Raw genomic sequence first — 22,695 nt, 5'->3', positions numbered from 1 at the left:
CCAATTTGTCTTCAAGGTTGAAGTAGTTTTCAATTCCATATCCACCTTGGATCTTACAACATCAAAAGTGCCAAAGGGTTGAGCACTTTTGTAATGTCTTCTGCTAGCAATGTTGTGATTGTTACAGATGCCTCATCAATATTGATCTCATAACCAAGTGGCCTCATCCATCTCACCCTTGGTACTACTGCTTGGATGTATGTGAAATTAATGTCTACTAAGAAACATATTCCATTAATGTGCTGCTCAACAAGAGAGATAGGTATCCTTAGTCTCCATTTCATTGACTTCTTGATGTCTTCAAAGTAGCTGGTCATTATAGTCTCAAAAATTTCCCCCATTTATTCAATGCATTCATTCACTTATACAACTATTGACCTATTTGTTTTCTAGCTTACCTTTCCAAAAGAGGGGAATTCACTCTTAACATAAAAAAATAAACATATCAAAATTGCTCCAAATTTCCATTGGGCTCCCTTTGACCTTATTATAGCTCCCAAATTTTCCATGATCTATTGCAATTGTAGTTCAGCTAGATCATAAGTATGATCTTTCTTGACAATTTGGTATCCCACATCTACTGCAGTACAAGGTACACTATTGAGTTGGCTTGATTGGTAAAATTTGTGAGCTATGACTCTAATAAAAAATTCTACAAGAGGATCCTTGATGGTATCAATTGTCATCCCTCTCTTGTTCCACTTTGTACCAGTGTTCTTCTCTATGGCTTCTTTAGAGTCACTTCTTATTATTTTTGGCCGTTCTAGGGTTGGGTACATGGTTACTTTATATATAATCCTTTTAGATAGTTTAATGGGTCCATCTTCCAACCATAGGAATCCATCATGGATTGTGCTCAGCACAATTCTTACCCATTCAATCTTGAATACAGTAGGGAAATCTAGGGCACAGGTTAAGCCCTTCCTTTCAACAATTTGAAACTCTTCCTTTAAAACTCTATTCTCACATAGTTTATTGTATGCCTCCCTAATCTCCATATCACCAATATCACCAATTTTGTTGTTATAACATTTTCTAACATCTTGTACCATCACAACTTTAGGTGGAATCATGGATAAAGCTCCCATAGGGTCATTCTTATAAGCAACTTCAGGGATTGGTCTAAAATTAGGTTATTTCACTTCATTACTGACCAATTGAACCTCAAATGACTCCTTATCCTAGGGTTTTCTAGAGCTAGATGCCATTTCTTCAAACTAGGGTTTCAAAATGTAAAAATGGCTTAACTGTGTAGCTCAACACTATTGTAAATACCTTGAATTGATGAAAAGGTGCTAAATCTTGGCTTAAAATCTTCACAACAACTTCAATCTCTACTTGGAAACTATTTCTACACTCTTCTTGCTCTTGCTCTATGTTCATGATGATGAAAAATAATTGAAAACATGACCTTATACCCTTCATTTCATAACATTTAATGCTTAGTGCATATACAGCTGCCCACTTGACCCCTTATGCAATTCTGTTTCACTTAGCTTTCATTGATTTTCTAATACTCGACATACACTAAAGTTTCCTTTACTTGACTTCAACATGAATTTCCCTTTTCTTGGCATCCACTACTAACTCTGCTTCTATTAAATTTGGTAGACAACTCAGCATATACTAAGAATTTTACTCGGAAACAATGTGAAAATTTTGAAGTTTTAACTTTGCATCTTTATTCATGCTAATCTATCCTTTTTAGTACTAACTTGTCTTGGAACTGATGTATGATAAAACATTTAAATATTAGTCCATCGTACCTTCTTTTACATAGTTGGATGAATTGTGACCACTTGACCTTTTAGGTGAAGTGATCCCTCCATTTGATGTGCTATTTTCATCTTTTCTTTTCCATGTTCTATTCATTTCTCCTCTAACATGCTCGACATCTACTTTTCTTTTTCCTTTGTTGAACTTAGAGTTGGGTGCCTTTGACCTTGTTGGGAAATTTTTGCTGATGTGTCTAGTCTTGAAACAACTAAAGCATGTAGTTTGGCTCAACCACCTATTGTAGCTTCCACTAAAATGTGTTCTTATGCAATTTTCTGGGATGTGTCCATACTCTTGGACTGTGCAAGTTGGTTTGGTGTCCACATAGGCTTGGATCTACATTTAAAGGCTCTATCTCCATACTTTTTGCAATTGTAGTAGTGCCCTTCAAATCTTGGGGTCCTTATGCTTCTAGTCCTATAGTTATGTACATGATGCCCTCGCTTGTTGCACTTGTGATAGTGACCCATGTTTTTAGGTTTGTCATGCTAATTGGTGTTCTTTCTCCTACACACATTTGATGTATGTCCCTTTTTACCACAAAAATGACAAGTGGGTTTAGTATTCTTAACTTTGTCACTTCTTTCTTCTGTAGTCTTTGATGACTCTCCTTTTTCAGTTCTAGTGTATCCTAGACTTGAAGTGTCATTGCTGGATTTTGGTGATTTTAGTAGTTGTTCAAAGTACTTGATAGCTTTATTAGGTTTTTTGAAGCTCTCTACAATTTCCTTCTCTCTTCTCAAGTCATGTTGCAGTTGTTCATTTTGCATCTTTAGTGTGGAGATTTCAATGTCCTTGACATTAAGCTCATGATGAGAATTCATCATTTTTCTTAGGGTATCTAGCTACATGTTGGAAATTCTCACAAGCTCAATTGAATTTTCCTCTAGTCTATTGGTAATATTTCTCTTGTCATCTTCTATCATAGGTTTATCTTCAATAGCTTTCTTCTTTTGTTCAATCACTTCACAAAGCATCATGGCTTGTGATTCTTGTTCAATCTTGAGAGTTCTGATCTCTTTTGCTGAGCTCTATCCTTCTCCATTAGGTTTGCAATTGCTACATCAAAATCGTTAGAATCTCCATTAGCAAACACTTTTGAGGTGTCAATCTTCTTGTACTATGTATCATTTTCAGCTATGGCAATTTCTTTTCTTCTCTTTAGGGATTTCCTTAATTCTTCCCTAGATTCTTCCAGTGAATGTAGAATAAAATTTATCTCAATCTCCTAATTCTCTATAATTTTCCCAAGCTTGTAGAACTCCATTGCTAGATCTTTTCTTCAAGCTGTAAGGTTTTTGTTTGTAAGAACTTGGCTCTAATACCAATTGTTGGGACTTACAAGTGGAAAGAATACTTTTGAGAGGTGGGGGCGGGGGGTTTGTATTAGAAGTAGCAAACTTTAAGCTATAAAATTTTTAACTAAAATCAATACATGCATGAAACATATCTAATTAACATGAAAGTAAAGGCATGCATGAAAATAGATAACACAATATTTGATCACCTAGAAACCCTCCAAAATGAGAAGGTAAAACTGGGGTGGGGATGACACCCAAAACTTATCATTATAGCAATATGTAACTTGTTAAGGTTACAAGGTTTGACCATCATCAATGGTCTGCCCTATGAGAGGTCTACCCTATTAAAGGCTCTAACACTCTGTTAAAAGTGACCTATCTAAAGGATTTACAAACATTCACTTGGAATGTCACCCTATTAAAGGATTTATAATATGGCTATTAAACCAACCTATCATCATAGGATTTTCATTCTCCTAATACAATGACTAGAAAGTATAGTAGAATGTGTTGACCTAATAGCATACAATCCTCAATTGCTGATTTTAGATCCTTGTTCTATCCATTCTAATATGGTCCTTCTTGATCTGATATGACTCTATTCAAAGTGTTGATACTCTATTTTGATAACTGATGTTGCAATACTATCCTTCTTCTAAGTCTTTACACTCCTTTCACTTCTTGTAAATTATGCTATTATTCTCTCCTTGCATGCATTCTCTGCTCATATCCTCCCTCTTACATTTCTAAATTGTGAGGTTTTGACCTCGTTAAAAAGGGTTTGTGACTTAGGGTTAGGTATGAATCTACGATTGAGAATCATCCATCTTTCATAATCAATTCTTTCCATTTTTTTGATTGGTTGCATGTTGATTTCATAGGGAATCAAAAAGATTTGATCTTATCTTTTAGATCCTTCAAGATTCATCTTGAGTCGGCTCAAAAACAATTTACATCTTAGTTTTTGAGGGCACAAACTCTTATGTTGATTTTTTGTTACTCGACACTTAATGATTGTTGATGCTCGACACATAGGAATTCTATCTTTCTTGGCACCTATAGTGACTCGACATCTATATTGGCTCAACATCAATTAGTCACTCATCTTCTGAATGACTTGGCACTTGATAAATTTCTAGCTTGGCACATACTATAGCTCATCATATATATTATACTCGACATCAATTAAGAAAATTTCTTAAGTGTGTTGACATTCAATTATCAAAACCAATCTGAGACCAACATTAATATCTTTATTTTGAAGTTTTTTTTTTCTTGAAAAAGGTGAAGTTTTGATCAAATTATGGCATCTGTACACAGGAGGTATTAAAATTTATCTTTATAGCCAATAAAAAATCAATAATCAAAAAAATTATTCAAAAAAATTAAGGAAAAATATTATCATCAATATTTGGTGTTTTAAGTAACTTCCTTTAAAAGGATTTACAAAAATTCATTTATTTGTGTTAAATTATGGTGTCCATACATGAGTGTGGTATGGTCTTAAAACAAGCATTTTAAAAAGTGGTTTTTAAAGATCCATACGAAAAAAAAAATCATATGGGTACACAAATAAATTACATATTCAAAAAGTAGATTCTAAACACTACAATTTTTATTTTTGATGTTTTTAAATACTCAATATGTAAATGCCTCAAATTTTGACATCAATAGACAAGAAATTTCAAAAATAGGAATAACACTTCCACATTTTGCCCAAAAGTGAGATCCAACTTCTTGCACTTACCCTTTATATTTTTAAATAATGTTAGCCGATTTTAAAAATATGATTTAAAACTTAATTTAATTTAATTTAATATACAAAGAAATCTTTTTTAAGGACCTTATTACATCTTAGTACAATAGAAAATTGATCTAGCTACATACATATTCTCGAATCCAAATAATAAACCAATAAAACTCACTCAACCTATGCTAAGTGACTTGCCTCAAGACCCTGCACAAAAATAATATAGACCAGGAAAAACAGGCAGAGTTTGCAAGAAGTTTTACAAAAACATATCATGGCAAATAGAAGTAAGCTATAACCTAGTTAAATTGGTCTGGTTGCTGATTAGCTAGGTTGATTAAACAAATATCTATAGAACTATGGTAAATTCCATAATCATGAGGCTCATTCCCTTGTAGAAGCCTCTGCCACAATGACATTACCTCTAAACCATGCAAAGGATGTTGAAGTGGTTCCCAACCTTGAAACACTCATAAGAAATGGAAAAGCAAATGCAGATGTAATAAAAGAAAAATTGTACAACTTGTTGTCTTCCTAATATTTGAATATAAATTATCAAAGATAGTTGCAAGTGATTCCAATGTCATAGTACCTACCACAACACTTTCCTAGATTCTATCTAGTATCTCCCATAATATCCTCTATGTTGTGTAGTTGTTGTTTCTACTGTGTAGTCTCTTTCTATAGAAACTGCTTCTCCTTTTGGTATATTGCCACAAAATCTCTCTTATACCATCAATTTGATTATCAAACTTCTCAATATCTGCCTCTACCATATCTAAACTCAACTTCACATTCTATTGTAACTCTGGCATAGGTGTTTTATCATTGATAGTTTTCATTTCAGCATTCAAGTTTTCAAGATTTTTCAACACCCTCGCTTACGGACTCTCATGTCAAGCACTTTCTATACTATTTCAACACCATATTCTTTCTTCTAAGCTAATAGTTCTTGAGGTGCACTTTCTTGTAAAACATTAATTTTGTTGAACAACTCATTGAGAGGCATATATGCTATCACAAATATGAATTTGATCTTCTCTGTGAATTTCTCCATTATTAAGGTCAAAGTCATGCCTCGAACACTGTGACCCACCAATATTACTTGCACCCAAAAAATTAAATCTAGATGGAAGTAAAAAAGATAGTTTATTGAGAGGAAAAAATAAGAAGTGGTGTAGAGATCATATATTTTGGTGGGGAGGAAGAGAGTTGAACAACTCAATAAGTGGTTGATTTATGTCAGACCATGTTTGAATTTGATGGGCATTCATTGGGTGAATTCCATAGGAGGCAAGATTTATTGTAGTGACATCATGGCTTTCATTTCTTAGGAGAGGGAGAAGTTTGTACCAACACCAAGCTCCATGACATCCTCCATGAAGCAACAAAAATTGTGTGGATCATGATTTTCTTTAATGAATTGACTCTTTCACAAGAGTTGATTATAAGAAGAGGGAGAAAAAATACAATAGATATATGCCATCATGCCATTTTATGTCAATATAAGAAAGATATGGAACAAATCCATTTCACAAGAAAGTCAAAGAAAGTAGAAAGTAAAGGTTATTTGCATCACAACTTCATTGAAAACAATGACCATTAATATTGCCATCATTTTTTAAAAGAGAGACAATTAAAGGGAAAGGGAACAAATACAACATTTCATATGAATTGAAGAAAAAGTCTTGAATGATGAGATATATCCAGGTCACATGATCAAGTAAATCAAGAAATCAAAGATCATTTGAATTAAAAATATTGACTACCAACATGACTTATTATGGATATATCACATAATCTCACATTTATTCATATTAAAATAACTATCTACTACCAACATTTGTCATCAATAGTTGACTATAAGAAAAGATGAACACATATAATAGATATATCATATCATATGACATGAATTAAAGGGGAAAAAATTGAATGTTGAAACATGTTCATATGACATGATCAAGTGAATTAAACAAGTAAAATATTACTAGTGTTACAATTTGATTCCAAAATCATCATGGCAGCTATATCAATCAAATTGATAAGGATTTTTTAACTATAATTTTCTATTTTCTTTTGAAGATCACAATCAAATTGATAAGGAATTATTCTAATGTGATATTTTAATGAACATAACCCCTCTTCAAAGATTTTTTTATAAACCAATATGTTGATGGCAATTTCAAATTCATCTTCATTGATTTTGAAAATCCTTAAACTCTCTATCAACCAAAACAATAGTAGAGTACATGGAATTAAATATTTAATACCTATGGATACCCTTTCCAAATAACATGTTCTTATTAATATATACTACTTTTGGGGACTTTATTAGTAAATTATAGTGCATATCTATTTTATAATTTAACATACACACACTTTACAATATTTGGTAGGTAAACAATAGTCTTCATTAGGTGCTTTAGTGATGAAGTTTAGAAACTAGTGAAATAAAAAATATTAAGAATTTATATCTTCAAGAAGAATTAAGAATAAAGTGACACAAAGGAGGATATTAACAAAGAGAATTGTAAGCAGACAACTTTTTATTGATTATAATACGGGTTTCATTATTTCCATCCTCATCTCTATCATGAGCTTGCTGATTATGGTTTATTTTGAGATATTTTCTAATAACATGGAGGTAGTTCTCTTAATCACGATGACTATGAACATTATTCATAATAGAGAACATCTTATCTAGTGTAGTACAAGATTGAGTAATTGTACCTATAAAATTTATCTTCTGTAAATACAACATTGACCAATTATGCATATAAGTCAATATAATGGTAGTAAACTATGAGATCATTGTCATAGTGTCTATGTTGGACCTAATGAGGGAAATGATACATGTCTTTTTCCTTTTTCATTAATATTTTTAATAAAGCAATTGAAGATGCAAAGCATTGAAAAATTGTGTAGGATGCCCATCATTTTAATATGGCAGGCTAGTAAAATATGAGATCATTGTCATGGAATCTATGTTAGACCTAATGAGGGAAACGATACATATCTTTTTCATTTTTTCATGAATGTTTTCATACAAAAATTGAAAACATAAAGCATACAAAAGTTGGATGCCCAATATTTTAATATGGTAGGCTAGTAAAATATGAGATCATTGCCATGATGTCTATGTCAGACCTAATGAGGGAATTCAACACCATGTTCTTACTTCTAATCTAATATTTCTTCAGGTGCATTTTCTTGTAAAATGTTAATTTTGTTGAACAATCGTAAACTCTTAGAAAGTGTATTGTTGTTTTCTATTAGCATTGACGGGCTTCCCTTGAACAAAATAAAAATGAAGAGGCATAAATGAAGCAAAAATTACGGTATTTCCTTCATTGCACCCATATCTTCTCATTACATCCCTAAGCTAGACAATAATGTCTATTGGTTCTTATCAAAAAATAAGATAATTAGTTCTCTTCCACTATCAAAAGTTATCAATGGGACAAAGATAGTCCAAACAAGAAATCAATATGAAATGGGAGTTGTGTTGTTGTGGTTGATGGAGATATAAATGGAGCATATTTATAGGGTGAGATGGTTCAATCATTGGGTGAGAAATGTGATGAATAAGGATGAAATGCAAAGGTGACCATATTAAGTAAAACATGTCCGATATTTTTTTACATATAAACATTAATTAGACCATATTTTTATTTCAAATTCATGTGTGCAGATATAAAAAATAAGTACAACATGTCTAATATTTTTACAGATATACACATTAATTACACCAAATTTTTCATTCAAAACCATATGTGCATTTAGATATAAACATCAAGTACAACATGTCCAATATTTTTGCAAATATACACATTAATTATACCAAAGTTTTCTTTCAAAATGTGATATATTTTCCTATGAAGAAAGACTATGCCTAGCAATATGAACCCATAACAAAATAATGAGATAATTCCTAGATTGTGGTCTTAATTTTGAAGAAAAGTTGATAAATATAATTTTCCTTGAAAAATGTGTAAGGGCTTAAAGAATCAAAGAATTGTAATCACAATAGCCCAAAGTCATTGTAGGCAACATGGTCATGTTGAAGGGGACACGATTTTTGATGATTGGTGAATGTAGATTTCCAAGTGGAGGTGTGAATACCCAAGCTAAGGATAACACTCCCATGGAAGAAGATGATCCTATGATAGAGAACACAATTGAAGATGATTGTATTGGTGTAGTTGATAATGTGCTAGAGGACATGATTGAAGAAGATGATATTCACACATCTAATCAAGATGATCATGTTGATGGTACTAGCACATCTAATAATGATAAAGAAGATGGTCTTGATATACCTATAACCGAGAAGGCATACAAGCCCCTACACCAAGGCTCCCAAACAAATCTTCTCTTTTTTATAGTGTCATTAGTGAAATTAAAGGTTATGAATGGTTTATCCAATGTAGCAATGTCATGTATGTTAAGATATGCCATTTTTGTCATCTTCAATGTTAGCATACAATTACTATTCATTATATTAATAATTTATATTTGTTTATGTAGGTTGATAGGTGAGTTTTTGTTACCACCATCAAATATTCTACCTCATTCATACCAAAAATTATCTACCATTATGAATAAAATTGGAATGAAGTACAAGACAATACATGCATGTCCTAATGATCACATTCTATATCATAAATAACATAAATTTGCAATAGAATGACCTAATTTTCATATTATTAGATATCAGTTAGATCAAATATCAAAAAAGATACCTCTTAAGGTTCTTTGATACATTGTCATTATTCTGCATCTTGTACAATTAACTAGCTTGGCACAATGTATGGATTACCATCCATGCAATAGAAGAAAAGAGGAAATTATGAAAATTCGTGTGGATGGTTCTACATTTAAAGAAATAGAAAGAAAATGGCCACACTTTAAAGAAGAACCTTGTAAACTTAAGCTTTCATTGGTAGCAGACAATGCCAATCCATTTGGAGATATGAGATCTATTTACTTAGTGTGGCATGATTTTTTAACAATAACACTCCTCCTTAGATGTCCATAAAGAGGGAGTACATAATGTTATCAATGATTGTACAAGTTATTTTTTCATTCAATAGTTATCTAAATTAATTTATAAACAATGCATCAAAATAGACATATTAATTATGTAATGTTTCTATTCATTTAATTACTAGGTAAGTACCAAGTTAAAGATATGAACATGTATATTAAGCCCCTTATTGACGAGTTTTTGAAGTTATGGAATGAGGTCACTATGTATGATATCTCTAGACCAATAGAACAAAGACAATTTCTATTCCATGTAATGCTTGTATGCACAATACGTGATGCCCTTGGGCTAACTCATTTTTGTGGTATGGTATATTGTTAAGGTCACATATTTTTGGAATGTTTTAGTGCTTACACATTATTTTTGTATATTTAAGTTATGTATGATAATTTTACATGATCTAATTATACATGATATTTTAGGTGTTCAGACAAAGAACAAATTTGCATGTCCAATTTGTGGTCCGAAGATGAAATATCGCCTTTCAAGAAGTTTAGAAAAGAAGGTGTTTGATGAGTTTAGGCACTTTCTCCATAATAATCATAAGTATTGAATTACTGAAAAGCATCATTTTAATGGTAAAGAAGAGAAAATATCAAGGCCACAAAGAATGACACCTCATCTATGGAAGTTGGAATACGATCGACTAAATTGTCAAGGTAATATTTATCCGATGATTTTTGTTTGAAATTTATATTTTGATATTGTCTTTTATTTAAAAATGATGTAATTGATGCTCGTGAAAGTCATCAAGGAATCAATGACCAACTTCCTCAAAGAATCAAATCTTATCCTACTCAATTTAGTATTTTACCATAGTACAAAGATCTCTCAATCATGCATTTTTTTGATGCTATACTTATTGGAAAAAATGTAATAGAGACACTATAAAAAAATATTGGATGGAAGACATGAATGAGAAAAAAATTCCAATATTTGTAATGACTTTCATGAATCCAATCACGCATTGAAAAAATTCATTGAATCAAATAGCAATGGAGACCACATAAATACGAGTGCCCTTCCTTGTTTATTAATGAAGTAGAAAAGTGTTGCATTAAAATAAGTCATTAAAAAAAAAAAAATTCCATAGGATTAACTGCAAATATAAATAGTCTTGTATCAAAGAAAGGTGGTTTTGGGCCAGGGTTGAAAACAAATGATTGACATACCTTCATCAAGGTAACTCATGTTCACTATTTACAATATATTTATAAAATGCATATACTTTTTGTTGTATTATTTCATAATATATTGAAAAGATCATTTTTAATGATTGGGGTATGTCCTACCTCTGTCTATCCCACACCAGTTTGACAATAGTATTAAATAAGTTATGTATGATCTTGGAAAGAACATGAGGTTAGAAGTTTTATTTCTCCAATTTGTTGTACATATATTATATTTATGACTTTATTTACTTTTTATATTATTTATTGTATATTTTAACCTAAAATCTCATTTAAATGTTCTTGTGTATTGAATCTCTTTTAGGTGGTTATCATCTAAAGAAATTGATTTAAAAGATATAAAATATTGAAAGAGAAAAAATCCACAACTTATGTGTGAAATGCAAAAGTGCCTACCATTAACATTTTTCAATTCTCAAGAACACTATTCTCATACATCAAGTTGAGAAGATTGAGTTGTGTGGACCTATACAAACTAGGTCAATGTGGATGGTTAAGAGGCATTTGAAATTTATCAAAGCCTTGGTTTGACAAAGAGCACATTCGAAGGGTTATATGGTATACCAAACCATGGTGTACATTAGTAAATATATTCCCAAGTTTGTATCAAAGATCCATGTAGATCACATTTAGGATCCCAACTCCATTAATAGATTTGAAGGGGAGTACTCGATAGGGAAAGGTAGATTAAGAAAAGTGAGAGGTAATTACAAGATGTTATTGTAGTTAATTAATCTTATCCATCATCAATATAATTTGTTTCTAACTAGTATAGTTGTTTTCTTTATAGTTGGTCGTGAGTGGGATACACTACATTTGCATATTGCAAACAATCTTGATTGGATGATTGCATGGAGTCAATAGTCTCAAGAAAATGGTCACTCATTAATGTAGGATGGTGTTGCATCATTGGTTAAAGAAGCTCATTGTAATGAAGATCCTAACATTATGCCAATGGTACTTGACCTAGCATATGGCTTAAGAGATAGAAAGGTATGTATAAGATTACTAATCATGACTCATAAGTTTAATATAAACTCATAGATCAATGCAAATAATCTTGACATGTCTGAATAATTGCAGATCAAAAACCACAAAGCTATATACTACCATGGATGTAAATATCGTATGAAAAAGTTAGATGAAATGAAGAAAACTTGTGATTCTGGGATACGTGCAGTCTTTAAGGTCACCAATATTTCATCTAGAAATGACTTACATCCTCAACAATATGAAAATTGACACTACATATTTTTGGATGATATACTTGAGTATGACTTTAATTCATTCAAATTAGTTCTATTTTTTTTCAAATGGTACATGCTACAGTTGAATAAAAATGATCCTAATAAGATTGTTATTGAACATGATAGTGTATTTACAATGATTAATGCAAGGTCATTTGAGCCATTTGGAGATGAGCCCTATGTTCTTCCAAGTGCCCTCTTAAAGAAGGTCTCTAAAGGTTAACCCAAAGTATGAGCATCCTCCTATGATTTCACCAATGGAGTGGAATGAAATAATAGAATATGAAAAACAGAAAAGGTTACATATAAAGGAATTGAAGTAGAAGAGGGCACAACAAGATATGTCATGATAGTATTAATTAGAATGTAATCATGCACTAATTAGAGATCTTCCTAAAAATATAGTCTAACATGTTTAAAAATTTTCATAGATTGTAAGACACGTCAAAAGCTAGACAAGCGAGAGTACAAAAGGTTGCCCAACACAAACTTGGCTCTGGTGGCTATATGAAACTTCACTCTCAACTTGTATGTAGCAAGAATGAAATTTCATCTATATATATATATATATATATATATATATATATATATATATATATATATATATATATATATATATATATATATATATATATATATATATATATATATATATATATATATATATATATATATATATATATATATATATATATATATATATATATATATATATATATATAAAATATTGCAAACAATTTTTTTAATCAAATCATACATGAAAAATTGACATTATTAAGAAAAAAAATATAGGGCACAAAATTCAATGTAGAGCCCATAGATGAAGAAAATTTTTTCCTTAAAGCAAGGCTATAAACTTTTGTTTGCACGCCTACGCCTAGAATCTGAAATCCATACCAAAGAATTAAGTGCAGGAGATCAAAAAAAGGTAAATCGGTCAAATGAAAATTAAATCAGATTGAATAGTTGAGAAATTCCATGTTTGTTGTTAATTTCAAACATAAATTGACTATTTCTATTTTATATATAAATTATGGTAACAATGCGCATAACATTTCATTGCACCCTTCAAATCCTATATGAGAACATCTGCGTGATGAAGGGTATGATGTGCATCATAGTGGTGGAGGTATTAATTTTGTATTGGAAATTAATTACATAATTATGAATAGAATCTAACATCTTCAATTGCAATTTTCTGAGTAACCTTTTTTTGAATATTTTAGAGCGCGTTGAACATTGTGGTAAACGAGTGGAGCATGTTCAAAGTGTTTAGTATGTTGAAGTGGCGACAGATCAAAATGTTATTCTACATGATGTGGCATTTTTAGGTAAGGAAAATGCATGTTGTGTTCTACTAGTTAATGAAATGCTTGTAATAGTTAAGAAAAAGAAAAAAGAATATGCCAATTTAACCCATTTACTTGTTATTGCAACATAGCCCCCTTTAGTGTAGTAACCTCATGCTCCTCAAAATAGGAGGAGGCATCATAATTTGACATTACATGTGCCATAAGAGGAGGAGAATGACGAAGATATGGATGCTCCTATCAACCTTTTCCTTAAGAAAGCTAAGAAAGACAAAAAAAAGAAATGATTTTTTAAAAATGTTGTTTGATAAACCTTGTTTGAAGTAATTATCTCTAAATTTTGTGTATTAATATTTATTTTTATGTCATGTTAATGAATATTGTTATGTGTTAATGAAGTCTTGATTATTATTGTGTATTAATAAATTTTGTATCATATTAATGAATGTTATAATTCATAAATGGATGAATGAAAGAATAAAGTATGTAATTATATGTTAATGGGTACTCATTTATTTGTGTAACTTGAAACTTTTATGTCTTAATTTTTTGTAATTAGACTTGCATAAAGTCACTTAGTTTTTGTAAACATTTCAAGATAGTATATTAGGTTACAAGAGATTTCTTCTCATAAATCATACTCTTGCGAACTACTTTTGTAACTCTAAGAAAAAGTTTCAAAAATATTAGGAATGGAACCAACAAATGTGGGATGACGTGTTCCACTAATAACTTGATAAGTGTTACTAGAATGTTTCTTGTTTTTTTGTTGATGATCTTTGATTAAATATTAATAGTTCAAGTAGTGGTCACAAATATGGTTTTTCCAATGTTGGAATGAATTCTCTTGCATACACCAAACACACACATAGATTGACCTAACTTTCTTTAAAAAGATGTGATTAGCAATTGGCAAGAATCTAGATTTGGGTTATAAGAGATTAGAGATCATAAATGAATAATAAAAATAATCTATAGTCTATAATTATTTTTCTCTGATGAGCTTGAGAGGAATATGATAAATCATTTTACCTAGACCCAGGAACTTGATGTAACACAAGGTAGGTCATTTACTTTAGCCCTACCTCTTCTAGGACTTCCTTAGGCTTTTTCTTAGCTTGATAAGGTTATTTATTTAACCCTAACCTCTAGAGGACCTTTGATCTATCCTCCCACACAAACCTCCTACCAAGGTACACTAATGAATGGCTCAAATGCTTTCTGCAAATGTACTCTTCCAAGGCACCTCCATTTACCAATTTGCAACCAAATGGGATATTTCTCTTTCCTACTTGGGCTTAGTGTCTCCACAAGTAATATTTTACCTTCCATAGGCTCCTGGTACCATTTTAAACAAGTTTACAATACCCATTTTCCCTCCAAGATTAAAACTACCAAAATAGGCCTAATCAATTATGCCTCTTAGTTAGGCTAATCAAGCTATATCTCAAAATTTCCTTTAATAATGTGGTAAATTTTTTTAATATGTGAGTACTCTTTCGAAAGACCTCAAGTATTTTCAAGGGTTTGGTTTCTCATGGCATCTGTACAATGGAAAGCAATATTTTAGCCTAATTTCAAGGGTTTCAAACAAGAAGTTGCAACATCACCTTGTTGGAAATATAGGAGTAACTGAGGGGGGGGGGAATGAATCAATTACTACTAAAATAAATCCTAGATCCCTTAGATGTCAACAATAATATTTAGACTGAGAAAATTGATTACTGTTGATGCTTAGTAAACAAACAAAAATTTCTACAACTCAGTAAATATAGAGTGACTTTTATTAAATCTTAAAACATTATCAATGATTAACTTGCAAGCATAAGAGAAATAACATGAACACATGAGACACTAGGATTTAATGTGGAAACCTAATTTGGGAAAAATGACCAATGTAACTAGTTACTATTTTTCACTCTTTTGAAGTGAGCCCTGTTAGGAGACAACCCTGTTTAAGGTTACAAAACACACTATTAGGTGTGACCCTATTAGAGGATTTAATCACACTATTAGGAGTGGCCTTGCAAGAGGTCTTAAAAGAATTCAATAGAATTGCCACCTTGTTAGAGGATTTACAACTGGTTGTTAAACCAACTCTATTAAGACATTTTAGATCACTGCTACAATGGTTAGAGAGTAACAATGAAATGACTTGATTGTGATGCAAATGAATTGTTGAATCCATATCTCTTTTCTACTTAAACTTGATCCTTCCTGATCGAATATTACTTTCCTTCTCCACAAGGATACCTGCTTATCCTTCAAGTTTTCTCCCTTTCTTTTCTTTTCAATTCAATTAACACAATTGCACCCTCACTAGAAATCTCAACTTGACCTTTTATTTATACCTTCCAAATTGTCAAGTCAGCCCAGATTCAATTTACAATAACCAATATTCATCATCATAGTCAGCTAGAATCAATATATAAAGTAATTAAGCTTCATATGCTAAAATAAGAAAAATCCTTCTTAAGCCGGGCCTGCTTAGTAAAAACTAATTTTGGAACGATTTCTTGTGATAACCAACAGAAGCTCGGTTAACACCGTGAACTTGCAAAAATCCTTTGGCAACAGAATGAACTTGGTGAACACTAACTCTGTCTAACTTTCCCTTTATTAAATGAGTGAGCTTGGTTGATACTCTTTTTCTGCCTCAATTCCTTCAATGCTCGAGTGAGCTTGGTAAGCATTATCATCTATTCAAAGTAAGCCTGTGAACACTTGGTAGAAAAGGAAAACTATCTTCATTGACCAAGTGAGCTCGGTAAGCACTATCTATCAATTGATATGACATTTGTGTAACATCAAAGACAACACACAATTAATCAATTGTATCCAACAATCTCCCTCTTTGGCATTGATGGCAACACAACATGTCATAGCACAATGAGATTTTGAGAACAAGATTCCTTTTGACAAAAAAATTCTCCTTCTTTGATTTTATACAAGAACTTCTTCTTTATGCTATATTCTTCCTTTGCATAACTTCTTTTCAAACTTCTCCCTCTATGAAATTTCAAAAAGATAAAGATATGACAATAAACTTCTCCCTCTTTGACAACACATGCCAGAGACAATAGATGTCAAATTTTTATAAATATACCTTGAGTACTAATTCATATGCGATATTCTCTTGATTATGTTGCATCAACTGATTGATTTTTAACTTGGTTCTTGTTGATGCATTAATAAAATTTATTTAGTGAGCTTCAGATAGGGGAATTACCCCTAGCTTACCTCTTAGATGCAAGAATGCATCCTTAAGTAATGGTTTAGTGAATGTGTCAGCAATTTGTTCTTTTGTATAGACATATTCCAATCTGATTTCTTTGTCTTGCACCAATTCTCTGACAAAGTGATATTTTATAGCAATGTGCTTTAATTTGGAATGCATTACTAGGTTCTTTGATATGTTAATTGCATAGGTTTTATCACAATACATGACTACTAGTTCTTAGATTTCAACCTTCATTCCTTCCCATAATTGTTTGAACCAAACAACGTTAGAACAGTTTGCTATTGCTGCTACATACTCTGCTTCTACTATGGATTGGGATGCGTAGTTTTACTTCTTGCTTGTCCAAGATACCAACCTTTTACCAAGAAAGAAAGCTCCACCACTTGTGCTTTTTTTGTCATCAAGACTTTTTTTCCCAATCAACATCAGTAAATACCTTTAGGTCTAGATTTCCTCCAAGTTTGTACCATAAACCATAGTCTTTAGTACCTTTTAGATATCTCAAGATTCTTTTGATTTCCATCATGTGATTTTCTCTAGGTTTAGCTAAGAATCTTGCCACTATCCCAAATACTAAGGCAATATTAGGCCTTGTGTGAACTACATACTATAATTTTCCAATCATTGATCTATATAAGGTCTAATCTACTTCTTTGGAGTCATCATCTTTGGCAAGCTTGAGTCTAGTGCACATGGGGGTACCAACTTGTTTTGAATCTTCCATTCCAAAATTCTTGAGTATCTCTTTTATATACTTTGATTGAGTGATATATATAAGAATTTTATTTCACCAAATATGGACATCTCAAACTCTTTGTTCATTTTCTCTGAAAATGCTTTGCATAGGTCATCATTTCTTGCAAATAGAGTATCATCCATAAATATCTCTGCCAACATAATTTTTTTATCTGGTCCTTCCTTGATGTACAAACTACTATTATCATTTATTCTTTGAAAACCAATCTATATCAAGTACTTATGTAGTCTTTCATACTAGGTTCTAGCAGCTTTTTTGAGACCATACAATGCTTTGTGTAATCTACAGACCATGTCCCTTTGTTTAGGATGAACAAGACCTTCTAGCTACTCAATGTAGACTTCTACATCAAGAATTCCATTTAGGAATGTAGATTTAACATCCATTTGGTATAATTTGAATCCTCTATGAGCTGCATATGCAAGTAGGGTCCTAACACATTCTAATCTTGCAACAGGAGAAAAATTCTCACCATAATCAATTCTTTCTTCTTGAGAATAGCCTTTACACACTAATCGAGCTTTGTTTCTTGATACTTGTCCATCTTCATTCAACTTATTTTTTAATACCCATTTGGTTCCAATCACATTTTTATCTTTAGGCCTAGGAGCAAGAGTCCAAGTTTTGTTCTTTTCTATCTATTCTATTTCTTGGTTCATTTCCTCAATCCAAAATTCATTTTCTAGAGCATCCTTAATACTTCTAGGTTTAAAATTAGTAAGTAAACATGTACCTCTTAATTTTCTTCTTGTCATAGTACCTTTTAATTTATCTCCAATAATTTAATCAGGTGCATGATGCCTTCTAACATACTTGGCCAATACAGGTTCTTTGCCTTTTGAATGAATTGCACTATCTTCATTTTGAATTTCAACTTTAGGCTTAGGTCATTCAGACTTGGTAGCTTTAGAATGTGATTTGGGTCCTTGTGACTCAATTTTTATTTCTTGTAACTTGATAACTATGGAAGACTCAGGAGGTGAAGTCTCCTTATTGTTAGATATGTCTGGCAATGTATTAGGTTTGAAGTAAACAAATCTTTTGTAATCTTCTGGTTCCTTTTTGGTTTCTTCTTCAATCTTTTCTACAAACTCATCAATTCTCACGTGTGCACTTTTTATGATTTTATGAGTAGACAAATTCAAACATTTATATGCCTTACTTATGTAGGAATATCCTAAGAATATACCTTCATCACCTTTCACATCAAAATTTCCTTTTCTAGACTCTTTCAAGATATAACATTTACTGCCAAATACTTTTAGGTAACTTACATTAGGTTTGTAGCCATACCATAATTCATAGGGAGATTTATCTAAGTCTTTCTTCAATTGAACTTAGTTTAAAGTATGAACTACAATGTTGATGGCTTCCTTCCAGTATTTGATAGCAACATTCTTTTCAATCATTGGAGTCCTTGCACAATCCATGATGGATCTATTTCTTCTTTTAGCTATTCCATTCTGCTTAGGAGTGCCAGGGGCTGATACTTGCCTTTTGATTCCCCTTTTAATGAAAAAAATATTGAATTCATTGGAGACAGGGTAAACTTTAAGAAAGCCGCCTCCAAAAAAAGATATAAAAAATTGGCGAACCTTTCATTATTTTGGAAAAGCAAAATTATTTATATTGGCGAAACTCTCAATTTTTTATTCTAAATATGATTAATTTTGGCAATTATTTTAGAATCATAATTTTTTTAATATAAAATATTGACAAATCTCAATAATAATAGGAAGTTCATTAATCACCATGGAATATTACAAATCAAAATTGAACATTTTTTTACCTTGTGGAATGTTATGAGAATCATTACATATACTTTAAATCAATAGTGAATAATAAATATTGGTGATATATCCCTAAATTAACTAATAATTATGATAATTATTGGTTAGTTCAATTTAATTTCTCCAATAATATATTATATTTTGGTAACTCAAATCTATCCATGTAACGAATATTGCGGCGAATATTTGAGTTTAAATTTTTCAATAAAATAAATTATTGGGCGATTTTAAATATTCTAGAACTAAATTTTATAAAACTATGGTGATTTAGGTTGTATCAAATCTTAAATTATTAGCCAAATTACTAGCCAAAAAATTTTAAAATTAGCCAATTTACGAATATTAGCCACTAAATTATACCCTAATTGGAGATGAATTCACCATCTCTGTCTAATCTTAACCATTTCAATCTTTTTCCTTTTTGTTTTTTTACTCTTGCCAGATACCATTCGAACTTCTCAAATGCTTCTGACTTTTCTCTAAGATACATAACAATCATCATTCTAGAGTGGTCATACACAAAAAAAAAAAAATAACTTTTCTCCACTATAACCTTCTATTCCAATAGGTCCACATAAGTTAGTATGCACAATTTCTAAGACATCTTCAGATTGATAGTTTTTGGTCTTAAAACTAGTCTTTCCCATTTTGCCAATCTGACAATTTTTGAATCAACCAATATCTAGTTTCTTCAAACTAGGGATACCTCTTACTTTTTTGAATTTTCTTATCTTTACCATATTATCAAAGTTTACATGACATAGTCTTTTGTTCCATAAGCAACTTTCTTCCATTTGAGCAATAAAACATGAGCAATCACTACGATCAAGATAAAATAGGTTACCTCTTGTTTGTTTGCCTGATCCAATCAGATTCCCTTTGTCATCCAATAGTCTTGCCTTTCCATGCATGAATTCTACCTTGAATCCAATGTTGATTAGCTATGCCACACTTAGTAGGTTATGTTTCAATCCTTCAACCCAATAGGCATTGTCACATACAAGTTCATTGGTTAATGAGATGTGACCTTTCCCTTTTATGCAACAAGGTTCATTGTTTCCAAACCTTAAACTACCTCCATCATAGTGTTCAAAGTGTTCAAATTTTGTTTTGTCTCTAGTCATATGATGTGAACATCCACTATCTATGATCCATGTATCATTTTTACTAACATGAGAGATAAGTGCCATTTTATCTTCTTCTTCATCAAATTCATCTTTTACAACAATGTACACTATTTCATCTTCACTATTATCAGAATCTTTAGCCATAAAATAAGTCTTCTTACCTTTGTCTTTGAAGGATTTGTGACTTTTAGATTCCTTCTTGCCTTTGTACTTGTGGCTCTTCTTTTCATCCTTTCTTTCTCTATTTGGGCACCTAGCAGCAATATGACCAATTTCTTCACATGAAAAGAAGATTAAAGGAACTTTACCTTTGTACTTTGCTCTACCTCTAGAATATTTCTTTGCAAGTAAAGCTTCAACAACTTCAAGATCACTATTTGAAATTTCCTCTACTTCCTCTTCACTTTCTAACTAACTATCCTTTGTTTTCTTTCCTTTTTCTTTGAGTGAAAGCTTAGCTTCAAATGCAGACTCAACATTTTTGGAAGCTAGAACATAATTGTTAAAGTTGTCTAGCTCAAAAGTTATCAATCTTCCTACCAAGGCATCCAAACTTAAATTGTGATTTGGATCACACCTCTTGTCTTGAATAATAGATACTCTAATTGCATAGATGGGAAGAAAAGTTTTGAGAACTTTACATAACAATAGTTTCTTCCTTGATTTCTCCTCTAGAGGCTTTGATTGCACTGACACTAGCTTTGATTTTCTCCACACATTTGGCAACATTTTCATCTTCTCTCATTCTCATCTGATCAAACTGTCCTCTAAGAATTTTTGCTTTGGCTCTCCTTACATTGTCACCACCACCATATATATCATTTAGCTTGTTCATCAAATTCATCATAGCTAAGAGTAGATGCAATATCAATCATCATGATGTTGTGCTTTTTCTTAGCAAGATCTCTAATAGATAATGTACTAGTATGAGTTTTGTATTCTTCATCAAGGTATTTGTAGCCTGAACCACTAATGGTGATTAGATTAAGTCTCATGAGTCCCTTCCATGCTAAAAAGTTGTCTCTATTTAGCTTTAGAATATCTCTCTTGTAAGATATTATGATCTTTAGCTTAGGTCCTTGAAACCTTTCCTGCAAGCTCTAATACCAATTTTTGGAAATATAGGAGTAACTGAGAGGGGGGGGGGCGGGGGGTGTTAAATGAGTTACTACTAAAATTAATCCCACATCCCTTAGATGTCAACAATAATATTTAGACTAAGAAAATTGATTGTTGTTGATGTTCGGTAAACAAATAGAAATTGTTGTAACTTGGTAAATGTAGAGTGAATTACTTTTAGTAGATCTGAAAACATTATCAGTGATTAACTTGCAAGCATAAGAGAAATAACATGAACACATGAGACACCAGGATTTAACATGGAAACCCAATTTGGGAAAAACCACCAATGTAACTAGTTACTATTTTTCACTCTTCTAAAGTGAGCCCTATTAGGAGCCAAGCCTATTAAAGGTTACAAAACACACTATTAGGTGTGACCCTATTAGAGGATTTAATCACCTTGTTAGAAGTGGCCTTGCAAGAGGTCTTACAAAAATTCAATGGAATTGCCACCTTGTTAGAGGATTTACAACTGGCTATTAAACCAACTCTATTGAGAGACTTTAGATCACTGCTACAATGGCTAGAGAGTAACAATGAAATGACCTGATTGTGATGCAATTGAATTGTTGAATCTAGATCTCTTTTCTACTTAAACTTGATCCTTCCTAATTGAATATTACTTTCCTACTCCACAAGGATACCTACTTATCCTTCAAGTTTTCTCCCTCTCTTTTCTTTTCAATTCAATCAACATATTTGCACCCTCACTAGAAATCTCAACTTGAACTTTTATTTATACCTTCTAGATTGTCAAGTTAGCCCAAATTCAAATTAAAATAACCAATATTCATCATCATAGTTAGCTAGAATCAATACATAGAGTAATTAAGCTTCATATGCCAAAATAAGAGAAATCTTTCGTAAGCCAACCCTACTTAGTAGAAACTAACTTTGAAAGTATTTCTTGTGTTAACCAATAGAATCTTAGTTCACACTGTGAACTTGTAGAAATCCTTTGGCAACCAAGTGAACTTGGTGAATACTAACTGTATCCAACTTTCCCTTCATTAATTGAGTGATCTTGGTTAACACTC

The sequence above is a fragment of the Cupressus sempervirens genome, chromosome 7 (assembly GCF_028749045.1).
Source record: "Cupressus sempervirens isolate cs-2001-9-10 chromosome 7, ASM2874904v1, whole genome shotgun sequence".
Lineage (NCBI taxonomy): Eukaryota > Viridiplantae > Streptophyta > Pinopsida > Cupressales > Cupressaceae > Cupressus > Cupressus sempervirens.
The sequence above is the reverse complement of the archived record's forward strand: the minus strand, read 5'-3'. Positions refer to the sequence as shown.